This window comes from Rousettus aegyptiacus, unplaced genomic scaffold (assembly GCF_014176215.1).
Source record: "Rousettus aegyptiacus isolate mRouAeg1 unplaced genomic scaffold, mRouAeg1.p scaffold_m13_p_17, whole genome shotgun sequence".
Taxonomy (NCBI): domain Eukaryota; kingdom Metazoa; phylum Chordata; class Mammalia; order Chiroptera; family Pteropodidae; genus Rousettus; species Rousettus aegyptiacus.
In genome coordinates, this window is record NW_023416292.1 from 44,731,367 (window position 1) to 44,751,216 (window position 19,850).

Sequence of the window (19,850 nt, forward strand, 5' to 3'; positions counted from 1 at the left end):
CAACTATAATTGAAAAATTAAAAATAATTTTTAAAAATCCAGGTCACACTCCTTATATTGTTCTACAATCCCTTCAGTACTTCCAAGTTCTTTTCTCTAAACAACTCTCTATTCATCAAAATGAATCCAAAACAGGAGGAGTGTTAGGTGAAGAAGGTTCAGATGCTTCTTCCTCTCCCAGAGTCTAATGGGAAAGGAGGTAGAAGGTGGGAGGGATATTGTAAAAACTCTAGGTTTATCAAGGAAACCAGGCCACAAACTGTAGGGACAGAGCTCCTTGAGGGTGGAGTAAAATAAAGAAAGCCCACTGTAGATCCCAAAATCTCCTGTGACTAGGTGGACAGTCAGTGAGACTGCTCTCTCAGCCCCAGCCCCAGCCACAAGCTCTGGTGAAACACCCCAATCCCATGGGTCAGGAGGGGAGAAACAGCTTTTGAGAGGTCCATGATGAGAAGAAGGTCTTTAGAACTACTGACTCAATGTCCAGTTTTAGGACCATGTAAAAGCCTGTGGCTCATTCAGGGAAACTGAATCAGTATTGGGCACTGGAAAGGATCCAGGATTTGGAGTTAGCTGTGCAGATCTTTAGGACTGCTTTACCCACTTACCAGCCATATAAACAGCGAACTCCTTTGAAGCTCATTATCTTTGTCAGAAAAGTATCTTCAGGGATAGTACTTGGCTTAACTTCTAATAGAGTTGTGACAAGATTATATGCTCATCACTCATAGACCTTTTGTGAAGAAAAAAGTCTGGGAAGAAATTCTAGGAGTTTACTCTAGACTGCAGATTTGGGATGGTCTCCATGAGATGAGTAGGTCTGGGACATTATGTTAGCCTTTGTAATGCAGAAGCCCCAGGTCTGGAATTTGCACCTGGGTTTGGATATTCCAGAATAACCACCAAAAGGACCAGAGGTATGAGAAATGCTGTTTATTACTCACAAGGCAGGGAAGCTTCAACAGTGGCTAGTTGAAGCTGTGGGAATAAAGCTGCTGACCAAGAGTAAGCAGAGGTTCTTATGTACACAAGCAGAAGGAGGGGTTATCTGATTGGGGGAGCAGCCACCTTCTCCAATGGATGGGAGCAAGATGTGCTGCTTGGTTACAGGAGCAGAGAACGTCCATGGGAGCAGCAGGAAATGTCCTTGGGAATAGGCACTGCTGAAAGCTTTGTGTGCTGTCTTCCTTGGGTGCTGGCCGGGCAGCTACCAGTGTTCTGAGTATGTGGAGGGGCTATGATCTGAGTTAACTCTACAGCTTTCTAGTTTAGTCTGGGTCTTATTTTTCTGGCAGTGACCCATGAGTTTGTCTTGACAATGCTTTCATGGATTGTTTCCTCCTTAGCACCTTTTTCCCTTTGCTCTACAGCAGTCTTGTCTAGTTCTTTTTGAAGATTTGGAGGCTAGAGGCCAGCAGACCTCAGATTTTCTCCTTTTTAGCCTCACAGGCCTAATTGGTCCAACACCAGGTGGTAGGGTTCTCCTTGAAAAGGCGAGGTTTAGAGCTTTACCGTGGATCTTTCATCCCTTCAGTAGGACTCTAAACTGCTCTTCTGAGCAAGGCTTTGACTGTGCCTGCATTAGGGGCAAAACCTAACTCCCAAAGAAGCTGAGACAGTAAAATTCTTTCTCCAAAAACCTTGGTGCCATCTCTAGGCCCAGTTTTCCCAGTCTTTTCCAGAATAGCCTCAGGAGTCCTAGTACTGTCTTCTTGGCCAGATGTAGCAGCTCCTGAGATGGAACAAGCAAGGAATAAATAAAATGGACCCTATAACTGGAAGAAATGTGAATATATAAAACAGACAAAATAAAATGTGGGTATTCAATTTTATTTCTAAGTGAATTGAGAAGAAACTAGCTTTTAAAATTTTTTTGAAAAATATTTTCTTAAATTACAATATAAAATACATTAAAAAAAGAATACTATACAAAATAGAAAATAAAAATCAGCCAAAATTCAAATACTCACAAGTAAGTGCTGTTAATATTCTGGCATTTCAAACATGTTTTTATAAATATATAAATATAGCTGAATGACTTATTCTTTTGAGATTATTGTACTGCAAACTACATATTATTTAACACTTTATTAAATTTAATAATACAATGTTGACAGACTTTCCATAGGTACAGAAAGCACGTGTGTATGTATGTGTATTTGTTAACTAAAACTGCCTTCTCAAGGGGACCCCTACCCAAAAAGGCCCCTTGTTGTACTGAGTACCTTGATTGGGTTTGGATGTGCAAACTTGAGGGAAGGAAGTATCCATATGCTCCATGTTGTAAACCACCCTAAGAGCCCCCAAATGTAGTAATGTCTGAGTCTCAAAAACTCTTTGAAATGTCAGCATCATGGCAGAGTGACAATACCTCTTTGAACCTCCCTTTAAATTTACAACAAGTTGAACAACTATAATTCAACAAAGGTTCCTGCGCTCAACAAACAATCATGCCTGAAAGATCCATGCATTGGCATAGCTAAAGGTGGGAAAGCAGGCTGGGAGAAAGACAGGGGCAGTGGATGCAGACACCACTGTGGCCTAGTTATACAGTAGTGGTTGAAGAGTAGGGCTGAGACCCTCACACTATGACCTGCAGTGCAAAAGAAGCAGAAGCAGTGTCCCTACCTAGGGAAGGTGGATTCTTTTTCCTCTCTCTTTGCAGCAAAACCCAGTAGGAGTAGCTGAGATGCATTAAATAGCACAACAGTGTAGTGGCCATTACTAACAAGGAGGCAGCACCACAGACTCGTGAATCTTTCCTTCCTCCATCCATCAGGGTGGAACCTGGTAGAGGCAGTGGAGAGGCCTAAAATAGCATATTGGGGCCAAAGACCATTAGTGACAAGGAGGCAGCACTTGGAGCTTGCAGATCCAGTTCTTCAGCACAGTGGAGGAGCTCCAAGACCAAGGCAACCTAAACATTGAAGGGACAAGTACCACCCTAGTAGGTACATGGTATTTTCCATGAGGTAAGTGACACCATCTCACAATGATCTTGGGAGTGCAAATAGCGTAGGTCCAGGAAGTACAAGCAAGGTTAGGTAAGAGAAAACAAAAACTTTTGTGAGAATGCCATCTACTGGGAAATTAAAAAGTAACTATTTATCAACCTGCTGATTTGGTAACAGCAAAACAGTGTCTAAACAAGAAAAGAGTTCACTACCTCAAATGCACAGGCAGAGAAACAATCCATCCACTACCATGAATGAGCAAGGTAACATGGTAGCACAGAAAGAAAACAAAAAGTCTCCAGAAATCAAACTCAAAGACATGAAAGACTGGTTTAAATGACAGAATCTTTAAGAGTACAATTATGAAAAACTCAATGAGACACAAGAAAACTCAGAAAGGCAGTTCAATGAGCTCAGGAATAGAATTAATAAATAAAAATTTTCAAAAGAAACAAACTATGTAAAAAAACAAACAGAAATTTTGGAACTGAGAAACTCAATACATGAGATGAAGAATGCATTTAAAAGCATCGAAAATAGAAGAAACCACAGGGAAGAGAATTAGCAAATTCGAAGATAGAAATCTAGAAATGATCCAGGTTGAAGAAGAGAGAAAATTAAGAATTTAAAAGATGAAAGAGTTCTATGAGAACTGTCTGACTCCATTAGAAAGAGCAACACAAGAAAAATAAGAAGAGAGGGAGAAGGGAAAATAAGAATGGAGAAGAGAGGGAGAAGGGAAAAGAAATAATTGATGAGAACTTCCCAAACCTATAAAAGGAGCTGAACATGCAAATACAAGAAGCTAACAGATTACCTAATTATCTCAACACAAAAGGACTTTCTCCAAGACACATTATATTAAAACTGTCAAAAGTTAGTGACAAAGAAATAATTCTCAAGGCAGCTAAGAAAAAAAAATAGTAACCTACAAAGAAAACTCCATCAGATTATCACCACATTTTTCGGCATAAACCTTATAAGTCAGGAGAGAGTGGAATGACATATTCAAAATATTGAAAGAGAGAAACACAAGTCAAGAATAATATATCCAGCAAAGTTATCCTTCAGATATGAAGTCAAAATAAAGGCTTTTCCAGACAAACAAAAGCTGAGGAAATTTACCTCATAAGACCTGCATTACAAGAAATATTGAAAAGAGCTCCTCTACCTGTAACAAAAAGACAAACGTAGACAAGACTTTGAGTAAGATAACAGACTGAAGCAAGAAGTTGCAACTTTATTTCAAAATAACTCTTAAACAATTAAAAATATTTACAACATAAAGGTTAAAGGGAAACACATTAAAAATAACTAAAACTATTGTGATTTGATAATAAAGGCACAACATAAAAAGGCATAAATTGTGACAACAAAAACATGAGAAGGGAGGAGGGAAAGGATTGAACTTATTATACAGGTGAGTGAAGACACATTAGACCAGATAAACTTAAATGATGCTTATATAAATTTCCATTCCAAACAACAGAATACATATTCTTCTCAAGTGCATATGAAACATTCTCAAGGATAGACCATATGTGGAGACACAAAATTAGTCCTAATAAATTTAAAAAGAGTAAAATCATGCCAAGAATATTTTCCAGTCTCAACAGTATGAAACTGGAAATCAACCATAAGAAGAAAAATGGGAAAATAACAAACATGTGGAGATTTAAAAACATGCTACTGAACAACTATTCAGGTAAAAAGAAATACAGAAAATCAAAAGATACATAGAGACAAATGAAAATGAAATATGATGTACCATAATTTTTGAGATGCAGCAAAAGTAATACTAACAGGGAAACTGTATAGCATTATAGGCCTATCTCAAGAAACAAGAAAAATATCGAATATAATTTAACATTACTCCTTAAAGAACTAGAAAAAGATAAACAAACAAAGCACAACGTCAAGAGAAGGAAGGAAATTATAAAAATCAGAGTGGAAATAAGCAAAGCTCTTAAGTCTCCCAGTCTTATTAGTGCAGTTTTGTGTAGTAGGTTTCCAGTGGCACAGTCCTGAGAGGGGTTTAGCTACAGGCCAAGGTTAGCCCCAACTGGTGCCCATCGGGGGCCACCTGTTAAGATTCAGCAAGCAATCCACAGATGCTGTGCTTATAGTTGCTTCAAGAGGCCACACCAGAAACAGAGGCCAGCTGCCGCCAGTTATGAGGCTTGGCGCTGCTCAGCAAGGAGCATCAGACTTGTGGAGGACACACCTGGATGTGGCTTGGCTGGGGCCACAAGTTGGGAGAGGTGGAGTTTCAGGGAATCCTCTGGGCAGAGCAACCTCTGTTACCTGGTTTGATGACGTCTCAACTATGGCAGTGCTGAGTCCGCACACTGGGAGCAGGAAGGCTCAACAGAGGAACAATGGATACCGCCAGCACTTCTGTACAGAGTGGGTCTCGCCTTGGCCCTCACTCTGACAACTCAGTGTCCGCCTGTAAGTCCCTGGTGCCCCCTGCGTAGTCTGGTGCTAGTGCTCATAGCAAGCAGGTCCATCGCTGCGCAAGTCCACTTGTGAACACGGCTCCTTTAAGAGGCATATGCAGATGCTGGCTGCCATTGCCACAGCCTCGTCCCACTCGGCCATTGGGACCAGGCAGCCTCATATCTTTGCCACCTCTTACCTTCTACCATTGCAGGGTGATTAATTATTTCTCTCCCTAGTTGTACTTCTGTTCATCCAGATCCCAGGTGAATTTGCTTACTGTGTGCTCTATGTTTTTGTCCCGACTTTGATGTGTTCACAAGAGGGATAGACAAAGCCTGTATCATCTACACCATTTTTGTACCACCCTGTACCTCTTGCTAAGTATCCTCCAGCCTGGCACTAGTGGCAGCTGGCCTCAGTTCACAGTATAACCTATCTCAGGCACCTGCAAGCCCAGCACAGGCAGCTCACTTTGTAGCTCCTACCAGGGGAAGGTAGATGGGGTAAAGGAGTCAAAATGTGGTGACAAAAAGAACTATAACTATGGGCGGTGAACACATAATGTAATATAAATGTGACTTATTGTTAAATTGTACATGTGAAACTTATTGAGTTTTGTTAACCACTTTCACTATTATAAAAAAATAACAAGAAAAACAGCCAGTATTTAATGAAAACTGGTGTGTACCATGAAGTGTTCAAAGCACTTTATTCGTGTTAGTTTATTTAACCCTCAGAATAATGCTGAGTCAGTGCTCTTATCATTTTTGCTGTCTTAGAGATGAAGACAACACAGCCCAGAGAGATAAGTTAAATTGCCCGGGATTACACAGGAAGTGGCAGACCTGGGTATCTAACCAGGCAGTGTATTCCAGACTTCACTCTCTTATTTCACCACAAAACACTATCTCTTCAACTATCTGTTCTGTATCCCCAGCCCTAGAAGGATGCTAACACATAGGTGGCACTAGATACATACTTATAGAATAAATGCTACATCAACAGACAAGAAACTAAGTCTACTACTCTTCCAACATCAGGTAGTCCCATAGTCTCACTGGTTGCACCAAACAGGTAGGCATTGTCCTCTCTCTGAATAAGACATTCTAGACACCATCTGGCTGAGTGGAAGAGTTAATTTTGTTCTTTCTTATTCCGGCTCAGCCTCTTTCCTCTAACAGTACAGCTTTTCAATGTAAACCAAAACAGTTGGTTAGGAAACAGTGCCCTGTGCTGACACGTATGAGCTCTTGCTGTGTCGCTCACTTAAGTGTTGCAGCATGAGCTATGAGAGATTCAGCCAGTCCCGGCCTGAGCCCTCTGGACATTCCCCTTCCTGCTGCAGCATCCAGATTAATTTTAATGCCAAGTCAGGTGGCAAATTGAGTTATTGAGTGACCAGGGCCCTTTAGCTTTGTGTCTGATTGCCTGTCTGCTCCCTTAACAGAGGTCCCCTCTTTGTCATCCTTCATCTCTTCCTGTCCCGCCCCTGCAGAGGGTCCATGTTGAAAGGTCTCACCCAATTGCATCATCCTCCTATGATCACCCTGGTTTTTTGACTGCTGATTTTTCTAAGAGTTTCTCTCTAATCTCTCTTCTCTTACTAGCTTTTCTCCCATTCTTATTTACTGTCCTGCAGCCTTCACCCAGTTACCTACCCTCACCCTATAGAGGAGACTAAAATCTTAAAGGGAAGTATAGGTTACTTATATGAGTAGGGTCCTGTGATGCTTTTCTTTTTCCCCAAAACAAGCTAACAGATAAAAGTCCTAAGAAAATGATTCACAAAGATTGGAGGTACCTACAGGAAAAAGAGACTGGCTACTCACTACCCAGATGAACACTGATGAACTATAGCAACTCATAGGCTTACTTAAGTGCACTCGGGATAGCAAGGTGAGAGTTCTAAGCAAATGACTGTTGCCTACTTACCATTGGCTGGAAGTGGACATGATGAAGGACAAAGAGAGAAGGGTCAGTGGTTGAACAAGCTGCTCTTGTGCCATTCAGTGGGGCAAAAATGTTTTCTATGAGTTTCCTATGCACCTGAAAGACGCCATAGAAAGTAACCATGCTAGAGCCATTTTGATAAGATCTTACCCAAGAAGGTTGCCTGCTGGAGTAGAGGGACTCCATCAGTAAGAGACTATGGAACTTACCTGTGGGGGCAGGAGTCTAGTGAGGGTCACAAGACATCAGACAGCAGGAAACTGAGCAGTGCGGAGGCCCCTTATAATGGACCTCCCAAGACCTTGTTACCATACTAGAGGATGTGTTCTCTCGGCCAAGAGACAACTACAAAGAGCAGCCACTAAATAAAAAGAGCTTTATCCATCTTCCTCTGTCCCTAGGAGGAGTTGGAGATGGAAGGAGAATGAATGACCCTTTTCCCACAGTGGGTTTCTGAGCCACAAGTCAGGCCTATGATTTGAGGATGAGAGGAGTTTGAACAGGAGGTGACATTTAAGTTTTAGTTGAACTGAACTAAACTATTTTTTCAATACCTGGAAGTGACCGAAAGCTATTGTGTCTGCTCAAGCTAGTCTTCAGAAGCAAGTCAGAGAGATTCTCTATAACATGATGGACAGTAGTAGCAGAGGTAAGAGAAAAATAAAGCAGTTTTTTTTGCTTCAAATTTAGCCCATTCGATAATATATATACACATATATATCTACGTATATGCGCATATACATATAGCTATTCTTTTATAGTCACAAAAAAAGCTCCTGAGAGATGAAAAGAAAATAAAAATGGATTATCTCTGCAACTAGAAGGGTAAATGGAACAAGACTTTGACTTCAGTTTTTACTTGTCCTATGTTATTCAAATGTTTCATAACAAACTTGCATTATTTTTATAATTTAAAGAATTAATTTTGTAAAATGTGGTATGCTAATCAAAAAGTTCAGAGTCTTAAAGTCTACCCCGCCAGCTAGTGAATTTTCAGAGGAGAAGGATGTACTGGTAAACTAGTGGCTGCAGGGGAAAACAACGCCCCGATTTGTGGTGTTTGACAAATTCCACGGTATGAAAACTCCAACCACAGTTGATTTCAAACCACCAACAATTTAACCACTGGCTCACCAAATTCCCAGCTATTTAGCAATCAGCTAATCTGACTCCAACACACCAAACAAAGCACCATGTGGGTGGCAGTGGTCGATGTCTTTACTCTGGCAGTTCATGTCCAGGCTCTATTAATTTCCAGCTGATTGGCAGGCCAACCTGCATCCAGGAGTAACAAAGGGTCACCAGTTACAAGAGTAAAATGCCAAGGCATTCCAGCAGGCCAGTTCCCTTACCCCAACAAGCTGTTTATTTGAGCCAAGTGGAATATTCTAGGGTAAGGTTTTGGGGGTTTTTTGGTAGGGGGGTAGTGAGCATTAACAGGCAGAAGTGCACGTCAGAAGAGACAGAGGAGCAGTGCAAAGCAAAATCTCAGACATCAGTGACCTTTGCAGCTCTAGGGCTCCCCCACCACAAGGATGAGAAAAATGTTGGAAAGTCACAAAGTTTAATATTCTACTTCAGTATGGTACTGTCATTACATAATGATAGTAACAGTTGTAAGAGTGAAAAATTCTCCAGTAAATTAGTCACTAGGGCAAGACAGGGAGTAGTGATACCTTCAAGTGCCAGCTCCCAAGAAAGAAAGCAAAAAAGCAAACAACATCACCGCCAGGATGCAGATAACAGAACTGGTTATCAGGCCCTGTTTGCTATAAGATTTAAGAGTCCCCCAGAAACAACATTTTTGCACCAGACAATAACAGCCAACTTCTGCTTCTATAATCTGCTTAATGTATAACTAGGGTGTAGTTCTAGGAGATGTCCTGTGCAAAGATATACTTATGGTTAACTTCTGCTTCTGTAAACCTGCTTGGCTGTTTGTTGTGGTTTTAGGCTTTATAAGCTACCTCCTCTGAAAGCTCGGGGCTGATTCTCTAGTGGGGAGAGTCAGTCGCCGGCCGGCTAATAAAGGCTCATAATTAATCTCAATTGACTCTGTGGGTCTCAAATTTAAATGCACCACAACACAGTCACTACAATAATGACAATTTATTGAATGCTCACTCTGTGTTGTGTTTACCATGTGCTAAAACACTGAATATGGAGAACCTCATTTACTTCTCACGGCAATCATACAAAATAAGGACTCATTATTTCTACTTTGCAGGAGAGGGAACTGAGACTTAGATATGTCAAACAACTTATGCAAGATCCTCAAGATCCTCCTCTGTTTTACTTACAAAACAGATTCAAACTGATGTTTTAGTCCAAAGAAAAGCTACATTACTTCTTGGCTGCACTAAACCTCATCTCACAGTGAGGCCGAGTCCAACAGTAAGCCAGGATCTATTAGGAGATGTTGAAATCTGACCTGAAAATGTCCAGATCTAGTTGTCTCCTCCCTGTCTCCACTCAGGAAAGGAGTGTTTGATCTCACTACATCTGCTTCTTGAGAAGAAGTGCTTTCTAACTCAGCTATGTGAGCTTTCGACATATAATCTAATCTCTCCTAGTCTCAGTCTGTCACTTATCAAAATAGAGAATTAAAGCAAATAATCTCTGAGAATGACAGACCTGTATATTGACAGACCCATTTTCTCTATCAATGGAAATACGTGAAAGCCCGGGGAAATGAGTAACTTCTTTACGTAATACTCTCATTTCACAAATATACCAGGCATGATTCTGAAAGATGTTGAGAATATAGTCTTTTCTTACCAAGACTTGAGGTCCTCAAAAGAAAAAAAAAATCAGAAAAGGGAGAGGAAGCGATGGAGGACACGAACAATTCCACACATACGCTGAGAGCCTACAGTGTGCCAGATATTGCACAAAGTATGGAAAAAACACTTGGAAGTTAGACTGTTACAACAAGAAAGGCAAGGCCATTGGAATCAGACTGACCTGAACTGGAATCATAGCTCTGCCACTGTGTGATGCTGCTTCCTTGTCTCTAAGTCAGGGATAATGCCAAATTTATTTCCCAGGATAAAAATGAGATAGCCTATGTATCAAAAACAGGATTAAAAAATGGTAACAACTACATCCCTATCAACAAGTGCCTCAAATGGAAAAGAATTAAGTGCTCCAACCAAAAGATAGGATGGCTGAATGGATAAGCAAACAAGACCTCTATATATGCTGCCTGCAAGAGACTCACTTCAGATTAAAAGACACACACAGACTAAAAGGAAGGGGATGGAAAAAGATATTGCCTTGATGGACCTGAAGAATATGGTGCTGAATGAAATAAGTCAGATGGAGAAAGACAAATATCACATGATTTCATGTACATGTGGAGTCTAAAGAACAAAATCAACGAAAACAACAAAAGTGGAAATGAACTCATAGATAAAGAGAATATTTTGAGAGCTACTAGATGGGTAGTGGATTAGAGAGACAACAAAAAAGGGCAAAGGGACTAAGATGTACAAATGGATAATAACAAAATAGATATGGAGATATAAAGTGTAGCATAAGGAAAATAGTTAATAATGTTGTAATAAATATGTAAATGGGAAGAAGTGCACTAGATTTAGTGGGGTGATCACTTTGTGAGTTACATAGATCTCTATCACTATGCTGTAAAACTGTAACTAATATATTATTGTATTCCAAATATAACTGAAAAAAACTCATTAAATTCTATAATGTAAATATGAGCAACTAATTGTCTATCATATTTCAATAAAGCTGAAAAGAGAGAATGAAGTGAGGCCTGCATCCATGAAAGTCCCCAGAGTAAAGTTAGAGGAAAGAAGACCGCCTCCTGGCACTGGGTTGAGGCAGGTGCAGAGTCTTCAGTCATCAGGTGTTGTGCTTTGTGGTGATAAGTGGCTATCAAAGAATCGACGTTAAAATAAGTTAATAGGTATAGGAGATGAGGGGCAATGAATCAGCCATCTACTTTTCATGGTTTCAGATTCAACATTTATCGAGAGCTGACTGTAAGTTGAACACTAGGGCTTGTAGTTTCATCCTGTTATTTCACTTAACTTTCGAAATAGTCCCAAGAGGTAAAGATAATGCATTATTCCCGCTTTATAGATGAAAACATTTTCCCCAAAGACACCCAGTTTTGTAACTGCAGATTCAAAGTCCACTGATTTTTGTATTTTACCTCAATGTTCATTCATTTGTTCCTTCTCTGTGATTTCTGGGCACTCCCTCCCTCATTCCTTCGCCCTTGGCACTCACTCTCCCTGGCCTTTCCTCCTCTCTGGACACCTGTTGGTTCACATTTGCCCATCTGCTTCTCTTGCCTTGAGCCTTGGGGACACAGGAAAGTAGCAACCAGCTATAATGTGTCCCTCTTATCTATATAGACTAGACTTTGGGTGGCCTCACTGAGAGATACTCAGGCTGGGGTTTTTCTGGAAAAGAGAAAGCAAGAACCCTCCTAAGCACTGATGTTAATATTTCACACTCTTTGAGAGACGGATCATAACTTTCAGATATCATTGAACTGCATTCCGGGCCCAACAGCCACACAAGAATATGGATTTTCATATTATTCATTCACAGTCATCTGTGGGTTGACAAACTTCTTTGAAATTTCCTCAACAGGTCACAATGTAAGGGTGCCTAACAGAAACCAACCAAGATGAATAAGTCCTTATTCCCTGGAAGAAAGAGATGGTACGTTATTTATAAAAGGCTCTTCCTACAGACTTTCCATAGACACCTGTCTCTGCCCTCTGCCCCTACATCCTTAGGACACAAAAGGAAGTCATAGGGACTTCTCTTTGGGATCAGAGCAGGGTCACCATCCCCACAGCATTACACTTCTTCCCAGCTCCATGACCTAAACCTGAAGGGGCTCTCTTGACACTCTGTGGGGACTCCGGCCCTTGAGAATCAATCATCTTTTCTCTTTTTCAGTCAGTTTTCTCCTCAAACCCAAGAAAACATTCTCTTTGTCTGCTTTCTTTTCCTTTTTTTTTTTTTGGTCAGGGACCTGTCATATTAGCTACCTGCCTGCAGGAGAGAGTGAAAGAAACTGGAATTAGGAGGGAGAAATAGATGAGATCTGGGAGTAACAGTGACACAGAGTAATAAAGAAAGTTTCTGTTATGCAAGATAAATAAGTTCTAGGGATCTGCTGTAAAACATAGCACTCACAGTCAACAATACTGTATCGCGTATTTAACATTTTTTAAGTGGGTAAGGCTCATGTTAAGTGTTCTTACCACTATGAAAATAAACAAAAAATAAAAATAAAAAAGTAGTGCCTCGACAACTGATTGGCCAGTGGCTCTGGTCTGCAGATGGCAGCACTGCACTACAGAATCTTATGTGAGACGGAGACAAACTCTTCAAAGGCAATGGGAAGGAGAAAAGGGGAGGAGCAACAGGAAGTGCGGAATGGGTTTGGAGCAGGGAGCGCAGAGAATAGAGTAGCTGTGACCAGAACCATAGCAGGAGGGTCAGCAGGAGGGTTAGAAGAGAGACTGTAGATGCAGGGCCTTGGTTCAGAATTCCATGCCCAGAAAAATCAATAGGACTCAGTATATCCAGAGGGATTTGGTCCAAATTTTAAGCCTTCAATCTGTCATCTACTATTTGACTGATTTTAGGCAAGCTATTTCACTTCTCTGAGATTTAATTCCCTCACCTGTAAAAGGAAGTTATAATAGTCTTCTCAGGCTGCCATATAGAATACCACAAACTAGGTGGCTTAAACATTTATTTTCTCACAGTTCTGGAGGATAGAAGTCCAAGATCAAGGTGCCATCTGGGTCAGTTTTTAATGAGACCTCTCTTCCTGGCTTTGTAGATGGTGCCGTCTTGCTTTGTCTTCACATGTCCTCTGTGCACATACAGGGGTTGATAGGAAGGAGAAAGAGAGATAGATTTCTGATGTCTCTTCCTTTCTTATAAGAACACCAGTACTATTGGATTAGGACCCACCCTTATAACATCATTTAACCTTAATTACTTCCTAGAAGTTCCTATCTCCAAATAAAGTCACATCGGGGATTTGTATTACAACATATCAAATTTTTTTTTTTGGGGGGGGCACAATTCAATCCATAAACAGAAGCCAATAAGAATATCTACTTAACATAGTTGTTATAGAAACCACATAAAAATGAATATGATAACAAACTATATGACTCTGTTTACTCTGAGCAGGTGTACAGGCCTATTTAAAATTTCCTAAGACCCAAAGGAATTTCAGAAAGGAAAGAGAGCCCCGTGTTCAGGAACAACTATGCTTCTGTCCTTTCTTATCTCCCTCTTCATCTCAGTCAAGGCTTTCTCCCCCTGAAACATGATCTGCTTAATATTCTGTACCTTTTTCTTGAACATCACAGCAAGACTGACTGAAACTAGACTTTAAGAAGGTCTACCTGGTGGGCAAGAGGCATTAGGCAGAAGGCCGGACAGGGTAAATTATCTCCTTTCTCTTCCTATCAGAGATCTAAAAATAGGGAAAACCATCTTGCTTCAGTCTTTGTTGTCTATCTGGGTAAAAATAGGTGTTGATACAAAGGAAGGAACCCTTATTTAGATGGCCTCACTATCAAGAAGTACAGCTGATGTCTGTAAGGCCAGGATACTGGAAAATACATTTGGAATCTATAGGGTCTTGAGGGAAGGTTATGGTTGAGACAGGTGTGGCTTGAAAAGGCTCGTCAATAAGAATATATGGCTGAGTCTACAGCCATGCCACCCTGAACGTGCCCAATCTTGTCTGATCTTGGAAGCTAAGCAGGTTTGGGCCTGGTTAGTACTTGGATGGGAGACCACCTAGGGATACCAGGTATTTAATGCTGTAGGCATTATACATATACATATGGCTGAGACTCCCACTCTGTGAGGTCAGACCAAGTACAACAGCTTGTCCATCATAGTCATGCCCAACACTCACATCTAACCAGTTAGAGGGTAAATCACACCCACTGACATGACAGATCAAATGGGGCCCAATTATAAAAAGAGGGCACATGTAACCCACACAGGGAATACCCCCAGAGCACCTGGCTCAGTGAGAAGTAAGACTATGACAGGACACCTTATACATAAGGCCACTCTTTCAAGACCAGGAAATGTAGCAGATCAATCAAAGAGATAGAAACAAACACAGAAAGGTAGCCAAAATGAGGAATCAAAGAAACATGTCCAAGTGAAAGACCAGGAAAATATTCCAGAATAAGAACTAAACAAAATGGAGACAAGCAATCTACTAAATACAGAGCTCAAAACACTGGTTATAAGGATACTCAATGAACTTGGGAGAAAAATAGATGAATTCAATGAGAACTTCAACAGAGATAGAAACCATAAAAAAGAATCAATCAGAACTGAAGAATATAATAACTAAAGTGATGGATACAAGAGGGAATCAATAGCAGATTAGATGAAACAGAGAATTGAATCCGTGATTTGGAGACAAGGTAGTAAAAAATACCTAACTGGAACAGCAAAAAGAAAAAAGAATTTTTTTAAAATGAGAATAATTGAAGGGATGTCTGAGACAACATCAAATATAAAACATTCACATCAATTAGGTCCCAGAAGGAGAAAAGAGATTAAAAACATTTTGGAAGAAATAAGAACTGAAAACTTCCCTAACCTAGAGAAGGATATAGACATATAAGTTCAGGAAACATAGATAAACCCAAATAAGATGAACCCAAAGAGGTCCACACCAAGACACATTATTATTAAAAATCCCAAAAGCTAAAGACAAAGACTGAATCTTAAATGTAGCAAAAGAAAAGTAGTTATACACAAGTGAGCTCTCATGACTGTCAGCTGTTTATTCAACAGAAACTTTGCAGGCCAGAAAGGAATGGCACGAAATATTTAAAGTGATGAAAGTCAAAACCTACAACCAAGGTTACTCTACACAACAAGATTATCATTTAGAATAATAAAACAAAAGAGATAAAGAGTTGCCCAGAAATGAAAAAATTAGAGAAGTTCGGCACCACTAAAAAAGCATTACAATAAATGTTAAAGGGACTTCTTTAAGTAGAAAAGATCAAGAATAAAAATAAGAAAATATAGAAAAGAGAAAATCTCATTGAGAAAGGCAAACAGTAAAAGCAGTGAATCAGCCAATTATTAAGCTAGTACAAGGTTAAAAGACAAAAGTAGGAAGATTGTGTGTAATTACAATAAATTCAAGAAAACACAAACACGCACACAAAAGAAGTAAAAAATAATGACAAAAACATGATGAGCTGAGTAAAAATTGTAGTGTGTTAGAACTTAAGTAATCATCAACTCAAAATAGGCTGCTGTACACATAGCTTGGTAAATATGAAACACATGGTAACCACAAACCAACAATCTACAGGAGATATACAAGAAATAAAAGAAAGGAATCCAAACATAACACTATAGAAAGTCATCAACATACAAAAGAAGAGAGCAAGAGAATAAGAAAGGAACAGAAAAGAACTACAAAAATAATCAGGAAACAATTAATGAAGTGGAAATAACTACATGCCTATCAATACTTATTTAAAAGTAAATGGCAATAAGTGATTGGATTAAGAAGATGTGGTACATATATACAATGATATATTACTAAGCTATAAGAAGAGATGAAATACTGCCATTTGCAACAACATGGATGGACCTTGAGATAATCATGCTAAGCAAAATAAGCCGCAGAGAAAAAGTTGAAAACTACATGATATCATTTATATGTAGAATGTAAACCTAAAAGCAATAAACAAACAGGACAAACAGAGACTCATGGACATGAACAATAGACTAGTGGTTACCAGAGGGTGAGGGGAAAGGAGATAGATGAAATAAAAGGGGTCAAATATGTGATGACAGAAAGAAATCTACCTATGGGCAGTGACATACAATGTAAATATTCAACTTACTGTCGAATTGTACACTTGAAACACTGGATTTTGTTGACCAATGTCACCATAATAAAAATAATTAATTGATTAATAATAAAAAAAAAAAGTAAATGAACTAAATGCTCCAACCAAAAGACACGAGGTGACTGAATGGATTAAAAAACAAGACCCATACATAGGCTGCCTACAATAGATGCATTTCAGGTCAAAAAACACACAGAGACTAGAGTAAAAGGATGGAAAAAGATATTCTATGCAAGTAAAAATAAAACACAGTAGGGATAACAAAACCTATATCAAACAAAGTAGACTTTAAACAAAGACTATAATAAGAGATAAGGAAGGATATTTCATAATGATGAAGAGATCAATTCAATAAGAGGATATAACTCTTATAAACATCTATGTACCCAGCATTGGAGCGGCTAAGTATATAAAGCTAATATTGACAGACATAGAGAAATAATAGTGTGGGACAGACATAAAGAAATAATAGTGGGGGACTTTGACATCATTGATGTCAATGAATAGATCATCCAGACAGAAAATTAACAAGGAAAGAGTGGCCTTTAATGAGGCATTAGGCAAAATGAACTTAATAGAAATTTTTAGAATATTTCACTCAAAAGTGGCAGAATGTACATTTTTTTCAAATACACAGGGAACATTTCCCATGATAAACCACATGTTAGGCCACAAAACAAGTCACAATAAATTTAAGTGTCTTCTCTAACCACAGTAGTATGAAACTAGAAATCCATTACAAACGAACAAACGAAATCCCTGAAAACACATAAAAACTAAACAATATGCTATTAAGCAATGAATAAGTTAACAATAAGATCGAGGAGAAAATAAAAAAAAATTCCTTGAGACAAATGAAAATCTAAGTACAAATGACCCTAAAATTATGGGACACAGCTAAAGTAGTTCTAAGGGGGAAATTCATAGCAATACAGGCTACCTCAAGAAACAAGAAAAATCTCAAATAAACAACTGAAACTAACACCTAAACGAAGTAGAAGAAGAAGAATAAACAAAGTCCAAAATGAGTTGAAAGAAGGAAATAATAAAAATAAGAGTGCAAATAAATGAAATAGACAAAAAATTAGAAAAGATCAATAAACTAAAAGTTAATTTTCTGAAAAGATAAGCAAAATAGATAAACTTTAAGCAAGACTCATCAAAGAAAAAAGAGAACCCTCAAAAATCAAATCATAAAGGAAAGAGGAGTGGCGACAACACACACAGCAAAAATGCAAAGGATTATAAGAAAATACTATGAAGAATTATATACCAACAAATTAGACACGTTGGAACAAATTGATAAATTCATAGAAATATACAATATTCCAAGACTGAATCGGGAAGAAGTAAAAAATCTGAACAGACAGGTAACTACTAATGAAATTTAATCAATAATCAGCAATCAGATGAGAAAAAGAAATAAAAGGCATCCAAACTGGAAAACAAGTAAAACTAATTGTTTGTAGATGACATGATACTATGTACAGTGAATGCTAAAGAGTCCACCAAAAAACTATTAGAACTGTTAAATAAGTTTAGTAAAGTAGCAGGATACAAAATTAATATTCAGAAAGCAGTTGCACTTTTATATACCAATAACAGACTATCAGAAAGAGAAATTAAGAAAATTCCATTTACAATTGCATTAAAAAAAAAAAAAACCTGTAAATACATTTAACCAAGAAGGTGAAAGACTTGTCCTCAAAAAATTATAAGACATTGAAGAAAGAAGACACAAATAAAGGGAAGGATATACTGTGCTCATGGATAGGAAGAATTAACAATATTAAACTTGTCTATACTATGCAAAGCAATCTACATATTCAATGCAATCCCTATCAAAATACCAATGGAATTTTTTATAGAACTAGAAAAAATATTCTAAAATTTATATGAAATGACAAAAGACCCCGAATAGCCAAAATAATCTTGAGAAAGAAGAATAAATTTGGAGGTATCGCACTACTTATTATCAAACTATACTACATAATATCACTTATATGTGTGATATAAACCTAAAAGCAACAAACAAATGTGACAAATGGAGATTCAAGGACATGGACAGTAGACTAGTGGTTACCAGAAGGGAGGGGGTAGGCAGATGAGGTAAAAGGGGTCAAATATGTGGTGACAGAAAAAAATCTACCTGTGAGAGGTGAACACAGAATACAATATATTTATGACTTACTGTTGAATTGTACACTTGAAACTAATTTGATTTTGTTAACCAATGTCATCATAATACATTTTTTAAAACTATACTACAAGGCTATAGTAATTAAAACAATGTGGTACTAGCATTAAAAACAGACACATAGATCAATGGAACAGAATAGAGAGCCCAGAAATAAACCCATGCCTATATAATCAATTAATCTATGACAAAGGAGGCAAGGATACACAATGAGATAAAGACAGTCTCTTCAATAAATGATGTTGGAAAACTGAACAGATATATGCAAAAAAAAAAATGAAATGACTACTCTGTATATTTTTCAAATACAAAATAAACTCAAAATGGATTAGAAACTTAATTAGGACCTGAAACCATAAAACTCCTAGAATAAAACATAGGCAACAAACTCTTTGAAATTGGTCTTAGCAATATTTTTTTGGATATGTCACCTAGGGCAAAGACAAGAGAAAATATTAACAAATGGGACCACACAAAACTAAAGAAAACCATCAACCAAACAAAAAGGCAACCTACTGAGTGAGAGAAGATATTTGCAAATGATAAATCTGATGAGGGATTAGTATCCAAAATATATAAAGAACCCATACAACTCAACACACAAAAACCAAACAATTCATTCAAAAATGGAGAGAGACTTGAATAGACATTTCTCTAAAAAAGACATATGAATGGCCAACAGACACATGAAAAAATTCTCAACATCACTAATCATCAGAAAAATGAAAATCAAAATCACAATGAGCTATCACTGCTCACCTGTCAGAACGGTTATTATCAATAAAGCAACAAATCGTGTTGGCGAGGATATGAAGAAAAGGGAGCCCTTGTTGGGATTGAAAACTGGTGTAGCCACTATGGAAAATGGTGTGAAGAGTCCTCAAAGAATTAAAAATAGAACTAACAGATGACCTAGCAATCCCACTTCTTGGTATTTACCCAAAGAAATACAAAACACTTAATTTGAAAAGATGTATGCACCCCAATGTTTATTGCGGCATTATTTACAATAGCCAAGAAAGATATGAAAGCAACCTAAGTATCCACAGATAGACAGTTAGATAAAGAAGTAGTGGTACGTATATACAATGGGATGTTACTTGGTCATTAAAAAACAAAATGAAATCTTACCATCTGTGACCACATGGATGGAGCTAGAGGGTATTATGCTAAGTGAAATAAGTCAGACAGAGAAAGCAAATACCATATGATTTCACTTACATGTGGACTCTAAGAAACAAAATAAATAAACAAACAAAACAGAAACAAGCTCATATTTACAAAGAATAAATTGATTGTTTCCAGCTAGGAGGAGGCTTTAGGGAAATGAGCGAAAAGGGAGAAAGGTATTAAGAAGTACAAATTGGTAGTTACAAAATAATCATGGGTATG

The 19,850-nt window shown here is 38.3% G+C and overlaps 1 long non-coding RNA gene and 1 pseudogene across 2 annotated transcripts in view; one reads left to right on the forward strand and one right to left on the reverse strand.

Moving 5' to 3' along the window:
• Positions 1-987: 987 nt before the first annotated feature.
• The window catches only part of LOC118612925, a 31,133-nt gene continuing 12,270 nt past the window's right edge, over positions 988-19,850 (reverse strand). The window contains exon 5 of one of the 2 annotated variants that reach the window (XR_004955285.1): positions 988-1,732. This is a non-coding gene — a long non-coding RNA (uncharacterized LOC118612925). Of the gene's footprint in view, positions 1,733-13,164; positions 13,216-19,850 lie in introns of those variants that run through there. The other variant, XR_004955286.1, reaches the window with a different exon arrangement.
• On the forward strand, positions 14,066-14,184 carry LOC118613140 (annotated as a pseudogene).